Source organism: Canis lupus, chromosome 27, assembly GCF_003254725.2.
Source record: "Canis lupus dingo isolate Sandy chromosome 27, ASM325472v2, whole genome shotgun sequence".
In the NCBI taxonomy this organism is placed as follows: domain Eukaryota; kingdom Metazoa; phylum Chordata; class Mammalia; order Carnivora; family Canidae; genus Canis; species Canis lupus.
Window position 1 is genome coordinate 499,384 of NC_064269.1, and position 17,548 is coordinate 516,931.

At 40.9% G+C, this 17,548-nt stretch overlaps 1 long non-coding RNA gene across 1 annotated transcript; it reads left to right on the forward strand.

Annotated features, from left to right (window-relative positions):
* The first annotated feature begins 12,911 nt into the window (after positions 1-12,911).
* Positions 12,912-16,227, forward strand: LOC112667291 (uncharacterized). The gene is made up of 3 exons (XR_003141119.2): positions 12,912-13,088; positions 14,742-14,936; positions 16,024-16,227. It is a non-coding gene; the product is annotated as an uncharacterized LOC112667291 (long non-coding RNA).
* The last annotated feature ends 1,321 nt before the right edge of the window (positions 16,228-17,548 follow it).

Consider the following 17,548-nt stretch of genomic DNA (forward strand, 5'->3'; position numbering starts at 1 on the left):
GCTTCCCTACCACCTCCCCTAAGTCACCTAACACAAGCCCAATTCCTGTGTAAGTGTTTTCTAATACCCTTGAGCTGAGACAGCACTCTGCAATTCACCACGGTGCATGATGTCCCCCACTGTAGTGATGATGATCCCAAGCTCCTGAGCTACAGCTGTGCTCCTGGTTGGTTTTGGCTGGAGGGCTTCGACAACTGAACACATAATGGGATGGATATTGTAGATTTGTACATATCGTACTCCACGAAGGAGTGTGGTGTGTGGTCCTTTCCACCATGGTCATCTACCCAGTTTTCATGCGCTTGCTAAGTGGGAATCTTTGGGCTTGTCCTGGTTCTTATCAGCAGTACACTAAGCAGTGCACAATTCATGAAAAGCAACGTGTCCATGCTTTGGTAGGGAAATGATTGAGTTTGGAATTTGATTCCCACTCAATCTGTTTTATTATTTAAAAATTATTTGGATCTGTCAGTGGATGAGAGGTAAAGGAGACTTGAAGATGAAATAGGTGTGTTTTGATTGTTTGAGATGGATTGGGTGTGATCAAGGCTATGTAGGAAGTACAACATGCCCAGAGGGATTGGTATACCTTAAGAGGCTTAGCTAACACCTTCTTTTCCATAATAGTCTGAGTCACCCTTGTACACTTTGAATTTCCACAGACTAGATCTCAGTGTGCATTTACTGTATAGTCACAGGAAAATCAGTGCATGTTAATATGTTTCCACGTTTAGGTTGGCAAGATTTGTAGTTAATGACCACTAAGGGGAAATTAGCACATGTTGTAATGATTCTTTCTACAGAGGAATAAAGACAAAAGAAGCAAAACCTTTAGTACCCATAGAACACCTGGAGGGTAGTCAAAAATTGCCAGCTAATATTCCAGGCTGAGTCCAGTCTCTGAAATTCATGAGAATTACCTCAGCTGGGGCAAGAGAGGTATCGCTCAAACTTTGCAACACAGTGTCATGATTTTCAGATCATGCTAAGACGCAAGAAGTCCAGAGATTCTGAGGACTATTTTGGTGTTGGCAAAATCATACTCCTCCAGTAGAAATGCTGTTAGCCTCTTCTCACAGTAACCACAGAGTTATCTGAATTATATCGGATCTTTGGCTGAATCTCTTAGTAGACTTACTGAGTGTTGGTCCCATGTTTTTCCTATGAGCTCATAGGATGTGACTATATGATAGAAGTTTCCAGCATCATACATCTGCTGGAATCTGAAATCTCTGGCAGAAATCAACAGCATCTATTCAAAATGTTGTGTTGGGTGTTTGGATTTGAAAACTACTTGAGGCAGATTCTTCTCCCAGACCACCTTTAAAATAGTTGCTAGCTTCTCAGTGGTGTTTAAGGAAAAAAAAAAAAAAAAAAAAAAAAAGCCCTTCCACTGAAGACCATCAGGCAGTGAATGTTTGTTTTACTGTTGTGTTCTGGTGGATGCCAGAGAAACTGTCAAATAAGTGCTGGGTAAATTTATTATTAAATAAATAAATAAATAAATAAATAAATAAATAAATAAATAAATAATAAAAATAAAAATAATCTAAAAAATATGTGCTGGGTAGAACAGGAATGTTGACTTATAGAGCGGCAATGTACTTTTAGGTGCATTGTAGTCGTAGAATTCAGGGAAAGTGCCACACAACAGAGAGAAGTTGTTTTGCTACCTGTTGGGTGGCCACTCTGGAAAACGGTATGGAGTTTCCTCAAGAAGTTAAAAATAGAGCTACCCTACACCCCAGCAATTGCGCTATGAGGCATTTACCTCAACGATACTAATCTAATGAGTGAAGGGGCACATGCACCACAATGTTTATAGCAGCAGTGTCCACAACAGGCAAACTACGGAAAGACATTCATCAACAGATGAATGGATAAAGGAGGAAGTGGTATATATGTACAATGGAATGTTACTTAGTCATGAGAAAGTTTGAATACTTACCATTTACACCGACATGGATGGACCTGGAGAGTATCACGCTGAGCAAAATAACTCAATCAGAGAAAGACAATCATCATATGGCTTCACTCATATGTGCAGTATGAGACAGCACAGAGGATCACAGGGCAAGGAGTGGGAAATAATCAGAGAGGGAGACAAATCACGAGAGACTCTTAAGTAGATGCAGCAAATAGGGTTGCTGGAGTTGAGGTGGGCAGGGAAATGGGGTATTTGGCTCTGTGGAAGTCAGTTTGCCAAAGGCTCTGTTAATACAACACAATGATGAAAAAGAGAAACTTGTGTTGATCCAGAGAGTAGAGTTGAAAGCTCTTCGGTTAACAGTGGACAAAGCATTAGGCTCCTGTCTCTAGGGAAGCATTTAGATGTTAGTCTGTGGGGCTGTAGCCAAGAGTTATATGTATTGCTAGATGAATGGGCTCCAGGCAAGTAGGTAAACAAGCTACTTGTATGATGCACTCAGATAAGGAAATGTCTTTGGGACTTGAGTAGAGGGATCAAAATCGTGTGATGTGAAATAAACATAAGTTGTTGGCTAAGCCAAGGATTGAAATGCTGACATAGCTCCCTAGATATCCCTGTGTCCTGAGAGGAGACTTGCATGGGGTAGCTCAGGTCAGGCCCCGTTGGGTTAGAGAGGCCACAGTCGCCCTAACGCAACAAGGAGAAACGATGTGCACAAGAAAATGCATCCAATATTAACACAAAAGATTTTACTCTGAGTGGGTGAAATTAACTGCTAGGGGCAAGTGGATCACCCTGAACCCTCCTGGAAGCTCCAAGTTTCCATAACTGAGTGTTATTGGTGTTAATTGAGTACCTGCTCTTCTCTAGCATTTGTTCATCTTGCAAAGGAGCGATGCAGGAGATGCATTGAATGTTTGGAACATCCGATTCTTCATCATTTTGGTCCACTTGAATGTATTCTCAGGTTACAAACTTACTGCTACTAGGATCTACTATTTAATGGACAGAGCCGGCAAATGAAACATCATGGTTTCGATAAGCTGCAGTTGGGAATTTTCTTGTTCCTGTTAGTGCTTCTTTGGGTTTTCTGTCTAAGAAATGTTAACATCCCCTAAGTTTAAAAGGGTACACATTTCAGTCTTGAGATGATTTATAACGTTATGTTTTATGATTAGGTCTTTGATTGTTGTGTATGGTTAAAGGTAGGAATCATGGTCTATTTCTATAATTAAATAGGTAATAGTATTTTTTGCCGTATACTTTGTTGAAAGACTTTCCTTTCTTCTACTGAGTAGCCTTAGCATTTTTCTAAAAAATGTGTGGCGTGCATTGTCAAACTCGGTTCTGTTCTGCAGACCCATTTCTATTCTTTCTTTTTTTTAGCTCCCTTTAACCTTTATATATGATTTCTATAAAGAGAATTTTCTGAATTTTTATTCAGAGAATTTTCAGTGCTCTGAACAGTCTTGGGTCCTAGAGGCGATGCAAAACAAGCTTGCTTAGGTGTGTGATTTCTTTCAGAACCTGCAGTTGACCTGTTAGGAACATGACTCATTTCTCTATCTGTAGGTCACTATCTCAGTGGTTTGATTAATGTAGCTGAATCAGTTTTGAAGTCAGGTGGTGTGATTCTTCCACGTCCAGTCTTTCTCAGGATGGTTTTGGCTACCTGTCTGTTTTTACTTTGTCATACATATAAATTGTGGAATTTGTTTGCCAATTTTTACAAAAAAGCTTGCAAACACATGAATGGGATTGAATTGGAGGTGGAGATAAATCAAAACCTTAACCTTAGTGTTTTTAGTAAGACTTGAACATAATTTATCTGCATATATTTATGGTGACGTGATTTGCATCATCAATGTCTTGTAGCTTCCCCGTAGAGGGTCCGGCATAGTTTTGGATACATTTGCCCAAAATAAACACTGTTTCTCCACGCTGCTCTAGAGAGTGTATTTTAAAATGTTCATTTTCCAGCTGAGTAGTGCTAACAAGTGAAAAATGTAACTTATTTTTATATATTGACTTCTATCTTATGACAACACTTGAAGTTATTTTTCCTAATGGATCTTCTGTGTTTGTGTGTATGTTCCTGTGTGAGTGTATATTTGCCTGACAACATCATCTGCACAGAAAGTTGGTTTATTTCATAGTTTCTTTTTGTAATAATATGGGTATTTTATTCTAGGTGTTTATTCTGATACTTGAAGGTAACTTTCTTTTTTATTTTTTACATATTTTTAATTGGAGTTCAATTTGCCAACATATAGCATAATACCCAGTGCTTATCCTATCAAGTGACCCCCTCAGTGCCCGCCATGCAGTCACCTCCACTCCCTGCCCACCTCCCTTTTAGTTTCTGAGAAAATGCATGTCTTTTTCTGTTTTTCTTGCCTATTGCAGCGACTAGGACCTTTAGAGAGTTACCTAGAGGTGATGAGAGCAGAGATCTTTACCAAATTCTTATTCCTGATGTTAGGGGAAAGCACTCAGGGCTTCTCAATTGCATGTATTATTAGTGGTGGCATGTTATTGATGCCATTTAGTAGATTGAAGAAATCTGCACTATTCCTATTTACTCGTTTTCTTACGGTTAGATTTCCTTGTTCCAATTACTGTACATTTTATATCTCCTGAAGGGACCTTGAGAGCTGCAAGTATCTTAAAATTTGTCATCTATGGAGTGGAATGAATTTGGCATGAAGATTTGTTATTGAGAGAAGGGCACACAGGATCAGGCCTGGAGGGTGATGCTTGGTTACTTTTGAAGTGGAACAATGTCCTGTGACAGTGGGATCATCCATGATTATGGACTGGTCCTGCCTCTGTCCTTTTCCACCACAGACTAACCACAGTTTATCGCTAGTTACCTGTTATTGGCTGCATGGGTTATTTTTTTAACAAAAATTTTCCCTGGTCTCAGAAATAATATTGTGAACCCTCACTGATAGTTTTTAGCTGACTCCACTTCCCACCTTTGATTTGTAGCCATATGGACTCTTACTCTAAACACCTATGAGACTGTCTTGTGTAGAAGGCCAGGTAAGGCACAGTTATCGGCAGTCATGAAGACTTCGGCTTTTGCTGAAAGGTTTTAATCTTCAAAGGGTTGAGAGCAGAGGGATTCCATGACAGGATTAACATTTTTGCATGGTAATTACGGCTAATTTCCTGAAAGCAGAAAATGGAGAGACAGTGTGTGTTCAAAGACTTATGGTGCTGACCGGGTCCAGGAGAACATGGAGATGATGAGAAGTTGTCTGTGTCTGGGTGTATTTTAAAGGTGGAACTTAAGGATTGCTGATAAGTTGGATTTGGGTTTTGAAAGAAAGAGGAGCCAAACATAGTTTTGAAGGCTTGTACTTGAGCAGCTGGAACAATGGTGACGTCATTAATGATAGTTGCCTGTCTTCATAGAACTCTATCCATATCTATATTATCTATCTGTCTATCCATCATCTATCTATCATGTATATCTAGGTAGAAGCTGAAGTGGGTAGAAGAGTGGCCTCCAAGATGTTCTCAGGCCTCATCAGAAGGACTGTCAATATGATGAAATCGCACACTGATGAATATGTTGTGTTACATGAAGGGGGGACATTTCAGTAATGCAAGGTACAAGCGTTGACCTCAACATAGAACCATCCTTCTAGATTCTCCAGCTGAGACCAACGTAAACACTCGAGCCCCTAAAAGCAAAAGAGAAGGCTATTTCCTTGAAGTTGAAAGGCAAAACTCACTGAAAATAGAATTATTATGAAAGAACCAGAGGAAAGGAATGGAATGAACAAAGTCCTTTGATCCAGTTGTTTGAGTTATAAACTGAAACCTCAGCTGAAGACAGTTCTCCTCTAACTTTCCCAGGCCCAGGACACAGTTTGAGATTTCCAACCCGTGCATATCCAGTTGAAAGCATTTTCCTTAGTGCAATGTTGTGGAAGCTTCAGGCATTTATAAAATTACTAACCCACATGTAGAGTAGTGACTGAATTGTGATGGGGCATTTGTCTTAATCTTTTTGCATCAGTTATTTCTACCTGTCACAATGGTAAAATCAGCAATAAAATCAATGATCAATTATGCCTTTAGGTTGATTATGAATGTGAGCCTGACCCTGGCACCTGAGCCTGGTGTCTAACAGGACCTAGTTGACCTTTTTCTTTCCTACTGCCTCTGCATTCCAATTTCTTCACCAATATCTGCAAATATATAGTTTGTGCCTCAACAGAAGACCACTTCTATTGATGTTGTCCCCTCTGAAATAGAGACACCCCATAATTTCAGTTCTCTCTCCTGTTTCGGCACCTTGATAGGTGCTCCAAAGGGTAGATCCACACTGAGGGAAGAAAGGGTTTCAAATAATTTTCTTCCTTGAATAAGACCTGCAAAATTAGACATCTGGAATAAATCACCCCTTTCCACTCTCAATTCTTCTCCATGGCTACAAGTGTGTGTCACCATAAGAACATTTACCAATTGCCACGAATCCCTGAAGTTGTCCTGAACTCATATTTCTTTGAATTCTATGGAGATTTCTTGTTTTTTCAGTTTACAAGTGTTCCAAAGTAGTAATTTCCATAATATCTTATTCAATCATCATGACTATTTTGTTCTCTAGTTGTTACTGGCAGTTAGTTACCCCGATGTTTAGTCTGAACTTCATTCTGCTGAAACCTTAGCTCATTTCTCTTGTCCCATTCTTCATTAGGGAAGAACAACTGTTCCTCTTTCTTCACAATTAAGCACATGGTTGGACACATAAGCAAGGACTTATTACTCACCCTGTCTGTTCTTCTTTAGCTGAATTCTTCTAATGCCCACTAGACAGACTGCAACCTTCCGATCTAATTTTAAGGCACTTTGGGCAGCAGAGAACTTAGAAAAATCATAAGACCCATCTCTCTGGCTCTGGCAGGATGACCACATTCTTTCTTCTGTTGAAATTCTAGGATTCTCAAGGATAGGAAATGGGCCCTAGGATTCTCTCATACTCTTCTTTCAGAGAGTCACTAAAGCCCTAATTTCAAATTACCTACCTCCTACCTTTAGGTCTATAGAGAAAGAGAAGGTCCCTGTCTTCTGCCAATTTTAGTATACATTAGAAGATAAATTTTATAGAAATGGAAAAATTGGGAGCCATTTCTAGTGTAAGAGGTAACACAGAATTTATTTTCATGTATTGGATATTCTTTCCAGCTAACCTGAACAGTTCTTGCTCTTGTTAAGTTACAATATGGTGGAAGCAATTTTTAAAAATTATTTATTTTTTAAAGAAATCAAGAGAGAGAGAGAGACTTTGATACAGGTTTTGATCCCAACCCTGAAATCATGACCTGAGCTGAATCAAGTAAGCTGCTTAACCAACGGAGCCAGCCGGTCACTCCTGGTTGTGATTTTTATAGTTCACTTGGAGCAATGAGACCACATGCGGAAATGATCTCATGACTAAATAAAAGATTCAAGCAGTTACGATGCTTAGTTCTAGATCATCTAATGTGACATCCCTACTCCTCAGCCATGTGTCTCTTTACCAAGTAGGGTGAGTCATCCATCAGGAGCTCTTCAAGTCCTGCAGATAGAAAACAGGCAAAAATGTTTTCCCACATGGAGCTTACAATGTCTTCAGCAGAAAGAGGCAAGAAACAAATTGTATAAGTAAACATAGAATTTTAAATAGTATAAGATCTGTGGAGAAATATTATAGCAGGGAAGGGGGCTATGGGTTGAAAGGTTAGGGTGCTACAGGTGTAAGTTGAACAAGAGGAGGACTCTGAGGCTGAGGGGTGGAAAGAGCCTTGTCAGGAATGGTAGCCTGGAGCCTTGGGGGATCAAGAGCCAAGGTCTCTTACTGACAGACCTGTGTTCATTCCTCTATTCCTCCTGCATATGCTGAGATCAGAAGACACCCCGTGAAGGTTCTGCATCCTGGTCAAGGGATTTGAAAATCAAGGGGCACAAAAGTTGAAGAGTGCACTTTTGTAAGTATATAGTGACAGTAATCTTGATTTTTATTGTAGTATAAAAGTTGAATTTATTGGAGAGTGATAGCTTGATCAGATTAGATATTGCTTCATTTATATGTGATTTTCAGCTGACGATACACGCTTTTATTCTTGTATCTGATCTTCGTGACATTAACTTGAGAGAAAAGCTACTTTCACATCACTATTTCCACTTTTAACTGTAAAGGAAACTGAGGCCCATAGAGAGTAAGTGATAAAGTTCAGCTGATAGAGGTTACTCAGTAGTTGTGTCCTCCACAGCTGGGATGAAGGCATCCTGCCATCATCAGTTTGTTTGAGGTAGGACGTGTGCGCAAGCTAAGATCTGTAAGGATATGAACCCTTGCACTCACAGTGTCTTTTGCTTTCACGCTCACAAATCATTTACTTGCCTACAAATTTTTATTGGTGACCAAGTAGAGGAGTCATAGTGATGCATTTGATAGGAAAAAGTTGTATTAAAGAACGGTCACTTCGTATTGGACCAAACAACTGAGAAAGAGAGAGTAAAATTCATTTTGATTATTTATTCTGCATGCAGGATTATTAAGATGTCACAAATCTAAGAAGACCCCATTACATGTTTCTGTAATTGTTTAGTATAAACATTATAATAAGTATGACAGCACTCCTTGAACTTAAAATATCTAAAAGTATATTGTGAATAAAATTAACATGTGTGTTATATTTGAGACCTTTGTGATTTTAGGAAAGATGAAAATCTTAATATTTCTCATGTGGTGTAACTCCTTAAATGAAAAGAACAAAAGACACAGTAGGTGAACAGATTTGACTAAGCAAATCCTGGAAATGAAAATTCAAGTCCTCAACAACTAGACCAGTATGCTCAAGTGTGTTGTAATCAGGAAATGCAAATAAGCATGACAAATCTGCTTCTGACCTATAAGATAGGCAAAATTAAATCCAGATAGCAGTTACTTCTGGCAGAGGTGGTTGGAAAAGTACTCTTCTGCTTTGTATCTGTTGGTAATAAGTTTTAGGATGGTCTGGGGAAAGAATTTGAAAATATCTATTCAATTTAAAACATGCATATGATTTTATTAAAACCCCTCTGGGGGATTCCTGGGTGGCGCAGCGGTTTGGCGCCTGCCTCTGGCCCAGGGCACGATCCTGGAGACCCGGGATCGAATCCCGTGTCGGGCTCCCGGTGCATGGAGCCTGCTTCTCCCTCTGCCTGTGTCTCTGCCTCTCTCTCTGTGTGTGTGACTATTATAAATAAATAAACAAATTTTAAAAAATAAAAAAAAACCCTCTGGAACCTATAGCACGGGTTCCTATAGCATAGAAACTTTGGTACCTAAGGGTACAGTAAAAGCACATTAATGGCTTCCTGATTGGTAGCAGCAAAACACTAGAAGTGACCCGGATTCCCATTAAGAGGTAGAGTAAGTGATGACATAGGAAATCCAGTGAAAGAATGCTGTGCATGTACCGTGGCTGACTTGGATTTCTACTAAGTAGAATTGAGTGTACAAAACAGAATGGTCTGGGGGGTCCCTGGGTGGCTCGTGTGGTTAAGAGCCTGCCTTCGGCTCAGGTCCTGATCCCAGGGCCATGGGATCTGGCCCCACACTGGGCTTTCTGCTCAGGGGGAGCCTGCTTCTCCTGGTCCCTTTGCCACTCCCTGCCACTCCTGCGCTCTTTCATAAATAAATAAATAAATAAATAAATAAATAAATAAATAAAATCTTAAAAAAAAAGAATGGTCTGGAATATAATGCCATTTTGCATCCTGTTTTGTAAGACCCAAGCACATATAGAGATATGTTCGTGTAGATGCACATTTGTCTATGAGAATGAGCACATAGTGCTCCACATTGGTGGTGGGAAGAGTGATACTATGGAATCCTAGGCATAGGAAGACACGTGCTCATGAATGCATATAAAGGTTTATGAAACGAATCATAACCAAAGCAATCATGCCAGTTATCGCATGGTGTTGGAAGGCCTGGTGACTTTTATGTGTTACACATACTTCTATTTTAATTTTTATAATGAAAATATTAACTGGGTGGTGGGCACTGAGGTGGGCACTTGACAGGATGAGCACTGGGTGTTATTCTGTATGTTGACAAATTGAAGACCAATAAAAAATAAATTTATTAAAAAATAAATAAATAAAGATATTGTTCTTTCAAAAAAAAGGAAATTTTAAGTTTTGGGAAAGGGCAGTAGTTAAAAGTTCTGGAGATATGTTATGGATTTGACTTTCTTAGGATATATATATATATATATATATACACACAGTCTTATTTTCATAATTAGAATCCTGAGGCACATCTAAATTGGCTACATTGGTTTTAAAGATTTTGACTGATTAATTGATTGATTATTGTTTAGAATGTGTCACCACCTTTCTCCATATACCTGATGAGGATCCCCGGCATGTCTTGGTGAGCAGAGTGGGTCTTGTCCCTCAGAGTCTCACCCAAAAGAGCTAGAGATCCCTGGGGTGTTTTTTTCTCCTCATTGTAAGTTGTATCTTTAAACAACATCTGTCCTGTCCCTCCACATCGCATCCCAGGTAGCAAGTTTTAATGTCTATTTTTATGAATTTGGGTTTTTTAGGTTCCACATATAAGTGATACCTTGCAACACCTGAGTGTTTCTGTGTCTTATGTCACTTAGCACAACTGTGCCCAAGGTCTTACCTTGCAGCAAATGGCAGCTGTCCTTCCTCATGGCTAAATTATATACCCATACGACATCTACCCATTGGTGGGCATGTAGTTGTTTTCATGATCTTAGCTACTTTGAAAAATGCTACAGTCCACATGGGAAGGCAGCTCTCTCTTCAAGATCATGTTTTCACTTCCTTTGGGCATAATCTGTGATCATGCAGATTACATAATCTGTGAAGGGGGATTGCTGGAACATGTGGTAGACCAATTTTGTATTTTGTGGGACCTTCTTATTGTTTTTGTTAGTGGATGCACCCACGGGTGTACTGAGGTTCTTTTCTCCACAAGCTTGTCAACACTTGTTATCTTTTGTCTTGTTGATGGCAGCCATTCTAGTAGGTGCGAGGCGATATCTCATTGTGGTGTTGACTTGCATTTCCTTGATGATTTGTGAGCTGCAGGGATCTAATGCACACTAGGGTGGCAGACACAACATAGACAATAGTATTTTGTTATAATCATCAGAATTGCGAGGAGAGGAGAACTTAACTACTCTAACTTCTAAAAGGAAGTGATCATTATATAACATGCTAGAGATGGTAATGAATGCTCCAAGGGCAAATACGCAATATATGAATGTATCAAATTAACAGGTAGCGCACCTTAAATTGACACGGGGTTAAATATCAAGTATATTTCAATACAAAAGATGGAATAGGGGCAGCCCGGGTGGCCCAGTGGTTCAGCGCCGCCTTCAGCCCAGGGTGTGATCCTGGAGACCCGGGATTGAGTCCCACGTCGGGCTCCCCACGTGGAGCCTGCTTTTCCCTCTGCCTGTGTCTCTGCCTTTCTTTCTATGTCTCCCATGAATAAATAAATAAAATCTTTTTTATAAAAAAAGATGAAATAGAAGTTCAGCGCTGTTCCATAGGACAACATTCTCCCACTGAGGGGAGGCTACAAACAGGTATACTTTGTATGAATAAAAACAATTTTTTTTTTTTTTTTTTTACAGGCAGAAGCAGGTCCCTGGTAAAAACAACTTTTGAAGTATTAGAGCCATTTGGCTGCAAAGGAACATTTAGAACCTAGTGCTTTCTCATCATTTCCGAGTTTTCCAAGACTTGTTCAGTACCTTTCGTTGGAGACCTGGATGCGTCCCACACTTATTTCTGATGTGAATGTGGAATTTTTGCTTCACTGTTGCATTTACTTAGCTGGGGTGTGTGCAAGGAAGGGCAGATAGTTCGTGTCCTGGTGCAGTGTTGGTCCCTCCTCGGCACCTGCAGACACACCTGAAGGAATGAGGAGCTTGCACCCACTCCTTCCTTTCCTTGGAAGTCATTCCCAGGATAGCAGGAATGGTTCCTCAGTATTTTCAAGGCTTTGTTCTCGTATGACTTTTATGTAATGCCCTTTTGGCCGCCTTATCTAAGATTATAACCTCGCCTCATGTCTCCATGATACTCCACTTTCCTCTTTCCTGTATTATCATTCATTAGGCTTCACCATTTTACAAACTGCACGCTGTTTCTCTTCTTCCTTCCTTCTGTCCATTCCTTTCTTTATTTCTGTTTACTTTTTCATGGATGAATTCCCCATAATTGCATATGTCACATTGAATTTGTATGTGCTTCGTTCACTGCTGTTTCTCTAACGAGTAACAGTCAATAAATACTTGTTGCATGAGTGCATTGACTCAATGGCTGCATTATTTAACAAATGTACGTTTCATTTTCTATCTTCTTTATATTCTACTTTGTTTTTTCCACCAGAAGCGCTCAAAACCAGAGAGATCCTATAGGTGTGGGCTCACAATGTATGAGTGTCAGATAAGAGTATCGCCAGGTAAAGGAGGGAGGCCACCACGGGAGGAAGGTACAGCTTGCACTAGGTGGATGGTTCTGAGAGCTCGCTGCCATCCCTGATGATTCTGCTTTGAGGAAACCCTGGGCTAAGCAAGATGTTAGGCAATCAAATTCTTTTGTGTATGAAAGGAGAACTGCAGGTTGGAGTAATCCCACAGGGCTGCGTATTGGGCCCCTCAACTCATCAGCAGAGCTCATAGTCATAGCGCCATTGCACCTACAAGGTGAGAGGAAGCCTGGAAATTAAGGTATTTTCTGGAAAATGTTTAATATATGAAAGTCCTGACCTAAAAGCTGTGTCTGACTCAAGGAACCGAGGTTGTGATTTTTCCAAAGGGCCTCTGGCTGTGCTGTTGACTCTCCAGTGGCTTCTCTGAGGACCACATTATCTGACATCATCTAGCCCAGATTCTGATCTGGGAGCTCCTGATTGGTGCCCTCTGCCTCTATAAGGTCAGAATGTGGAATGCTGGAGTCAGAGTCCTACCTTCTCCTGAGCTCTGATGCTTTCTTCTCTGTGCTCCCTGCTGATCCATTCACCAGCATGAAGGCGTTGCTGGTCCTGGTAGTAATTAACTTTTATCTCTTTTTTTTTTTTCTGTCTCAGTGAGTTCAACATATACTCCATCTGTTAGCTCTACTGGTAAGTCTGCATTTGCACCTTCCTGTCATGGCTGTGTTCCATCCCAGCCTCGTGTTAAAGAAGTGGCCACGGGGGAGAGTGTAGATACTCCTAACGAGAAGACTTGGAAAGCCTCATTCCTGTTTCCAAAGTTCAATAAGAACACAGAAAATGTGCTGATCTCTTTTACATTTTTAGAAGATATAAAGTCTTTGGCGTGGATTTATAAAAATTGTGGACTAATTATTCATTGTCCTGTAGCAAAATGATAAGGTAACGTGGTCTGAATTTGTGGCCTTAGAATTTGAGGAGATGCATGTAAAGCGTTTCTGATTACCAAAAATTGACGGGTCTAATATATGGGCAGTGTAAAAAGAGAGATTAGTAAGTCTGAGGATGACAGAAAAGAATGTAGATGCTAAAGGTGATGTAGAAATGTGGGCATTAGAGGCACATGGGAGTGTGGAATATGGATTGTGGAGAGTAGAGGTGAAGTAGAAGGAAGGCCCTAAGCTTTGCTCTTTTTAACAGTATATATGCCTTATTCCAAGGCTGATGTGCACTTTTTTCTTTGATCTTAACCCCAAGATTGTGGGCCAAAGCTTTAGTATTTCTTGGGCTTCTCCCGCAGTGTCCTATATGTCCAATGCTATATGTGTTGTGCTCAAGCAGACATGAGGATGCTTTTTCCTTTTGTCCTCCACATTTGGGGACCTATGACCTTTGGTCAAAGGGCAGTGACTGCATCAGACCTCACACACTGAACCATATGTCCTACCTCCATGGGGGGCAATTCAGAAAACACCCCGTCTTCTGAAGGAGGACTGACACAGCATGGCTCCAGTGTGGGCATGGAGAGTGAGCTGTCCACTTGTTGAGGCAGATGCACCTCACAGATGTAGGGTCTGCCTGTGGCTGCCTGTCAGGAGCTCTGGTGTAAGGCGTAGGGAGTGATACTTGCTACCAATCTTGCCACACATCCTTTGAACATGGGATGATCGATGGGGCATTTGCTCACTCGTATCATTGCCACAATAGTATTAATGTCCCCTGTTACATCTAATGCGGTTCTCCTAGATGCATCTGTAAGAGATGGAGTCCAAGTCAAGGAACAGGCAGGACAAATATAATCCTGTCTCAGGCCAGAACCTGGAGGAAGAGATTGTGCTTCTTTCAAAGAAAGGAGGTCCTATTGCTCGAATCTGAGACACATGAACTTGTTCTTTCTTCTCTTCTCCTGTACAGGTTATTCCACTACTCACACTCACGCACGCTGCAGAGGAAACCGAAGGGCTCAAGTTAGCCCATGGGAGGGCACCAGAGAGACAGCCCACTAGGGACTGTCCTGTTGGCCCTGAGCCGGGGTTCTTGCAAATAGGAGCTCATGTGGGTTTGGTCTTTGGTGCTCGCCCCTGGGAGAAAGTGTCTGCTTGTCTCCTCTCTTAGGGTCACAGACCTTGTGGAGAAGCCTGGAATTCTTTCTGTCGCACCATGGGCAGGGCTAGGAAGGATGAGTCCAAAGGAGGATGGGTAGGCAGGCTAAGGGTATGACCGAGTTGTTGACATCTGCAGAGACGAATTGAGAAGGACTGTGCCTCCACGCTTGCTTGGGACAAATTTGGTTGCTGGGGTAGAGTCAAGTGTCTCAGCTGGATCTTTTCCTCCTAATTTCAGCTGCCCCTGATGCCACCACTGCAGCTCATGCCACCCCTGCAGCTCATACCACCCCTGCAGTTCCAGCCACCCCTGCAGCTCATGCCACCCCTGCAGCTCCCACCACCCCTGCAGCTCATGCCACCCCTGCAGCTCCCGCCACCCCTGCAGTTCCTGCCACCATGACCAATGCTGTTCAAAGCACCACTCGAGCTGGTAAGTCTAGCTCATCTATATGTTTCTTTATGGGGCTCCTGGATTCCTGGGGTCTCTATTGTTATGGTGGACTCTATTTTGTAGGAGAGGAAGGGAAAGCCCTGAGAAAGCTATGTTTTCATCATTTTCTAAATTGTTTTTGGTCTTAAAAATCACTTCAACAGATAGATGTCAGGGGAGCCTGAGGTTTGCAGCCTCTTGTTCAGCAGCATTACCCACATGGTTTTGAATTGTTGTCATTAAATAGAGAAAATTCATCTTTAGTAGCAATGCCACTGAAAATACCAAAGCAATTGTCGTTAGGGCCAGGTAACTGTTTATGTGTGTCTTTTTCTTTTTAATCAAAAAAATTTCTGTTACCTTGAAAGACCTTTCTAGAAATAAACAACAGCTTTAAAACGAAGCCCTTTGAGGCAAAAGCTTTTGAGCATGATTTAGGATATTTCTGGGAATTTAGACATATATTGAGGATCAAGACTGTACAGAGTTATTACTCCTGGTTCGTCTTTCCTGTCCTTCAACACTCATGTAACATGGGTCACAAAGTTTGTTGACTGTGGACATATATCAGGCAGTGGAGTATATAATTTGCATATCAATGTAACTTAAATCTCATTTACTAAGTAAACACTGTAAGGATGAAGACTTTGAGAACTTACAAAGAAAGATTTCCCCCTGAACATATGGGAGAGATTGGGTTGGTATTTATACAATCAACGTCTGGAGGAACGTTTTTCAAATACTGCCTTTACTCATTCAGTGTCTGGGCCATCTCATGGCACCTGTTCAAGGATGTGTAGTTGCAGCCAGTGGAGGGAAAAAGGACTGAGTTGCTCTGTGTTATGGGGAGGGAAAACTAAGGCACATTGGCCTACTTCCTGTTCAATGTAAACCTCCAGCTTTCGTAGGCTCCCACCCAAGGCTGCAAATTCCATTTCTTTTTGGGCAAACATGTCATGTTCCTTTGACACCTCGGAAGTCAGTGCCTTTTGACGTTTGTTATTCTCCTCACAGATTCCCAATTAAGTAGCTATATTATTCATTCTTTTTTGAAACTCTCTTGACAATATATTTTATTCTCTTACAGGCTTCTTCAGCTCGATTTGGAAAATAGTGGGTTGAAATATTACTAAGATGGAATTAGAGGCATCTGCATTTGATCTTGCAGGGCTCAGCACAAGGCCCATCCATTTGATTTAATCTAGCTGCTTATCAAGTCTACCATCTTTATCTTATCCTTAATCAGTTTATCGGTTTTCAAATAAAAAATAATATTGAGCAACATCAAAAATTGTATATTTTTGAGAGGTTGGGAAAATTAGAGAGGGAGACAAACCATGTGAGACTCCTAACTCTGGGAAACAAACAAAGGGTTGTGGAAGGGGAGATGGGTGGGGGGTTGGGGTAACTGGGTGATGGGCACTGAGGAGGGCACTTGATGAGATGATCACCTGGTGTTATACTATTTGTTGGCAAAATGAATATAAATTTAAAAGAATATTAAAAAAGAGGTTGGTAGAGTGGTTGTCTAATGTTTCAGTCAATCCCAGGGACAGATACTTTGAATTTTATCCTGTCCTTCCTTTGTGACTATGAATTGGACTTTGTCATGTGTACCCAAAGTGTCTTATTTTAAACATAAGACACACTTCTTGGGCCCATTACTAGAGCCTAGAGGCTTTTGTCACCTGAATGCACTAATCAATATACACTGGGCAACAACGTCCATTTTGAATTTCACCAAACTCTTCTATGAATTGAGCCATGATTAGTCTCTTATCTGCAATGACTTAGCAGGTGAGAAGGAGGAAAAGCAGCCCTGGCATCTGGGAAGTGGCCTGGCACAAACCTACAATAGCACATAACCCTTTTCCTAGTAAGTGTGTGATGTTCCTTCATTATCTATCATAGCTTTTGCCTCATTTCAATCTCTTTTCCTGCTAAAAAAGGTTAAGATTCCCAATCATAGTGTACTTCTGCTCCCTGATACCATCCAATTCAGGGCAGAGTTCTGTTTCCCTACAACCTCCCCCAAATCACCTAACACAATCCTAATTCCTGTGGAAGTATGTTCTAACACCTGTTAGCTGAGACATCTCTCTACAATTCCCCATGTGTATGCTCTCTCCACTGCAGTGATCATGAACCCAAGCTGCTAAGCTCTATGTAGCTGGGCTCCTGGTGCATTTTGACTGGAGCACTTTGACACGTGAATTCATAATTGGAATGGATATTGTGCATGAATTTTTCATGGTTTGTTGTCCTTTCCACTGTGGACATCTTCTCAGTTTTCATACACTTGCTAAGTGGGAATCTGTCAACCTGCCCTGGGTCTTACCAGCAGTCCACTAAGCAGTGGACAATTTATGAAGAACAATATGTTTGTGCTGTAATATGGAAATGATTGAACTTGGAATTTGAGTCTTACTAAATATACTTTATTATTTTAAATGATTCCAGTCGGCCAATGGATGAAAGGTGAAGAAGACTACCGAAGATTAAATAGATGTGTTCTGATTTTCTGAGAAGGACTCAAGGTGATCAAGGCTATGTAGGAAGTGCAATAGGCCTAGAGGAATTGGTATACCTTAATAGACTTAGCTAACACGTTC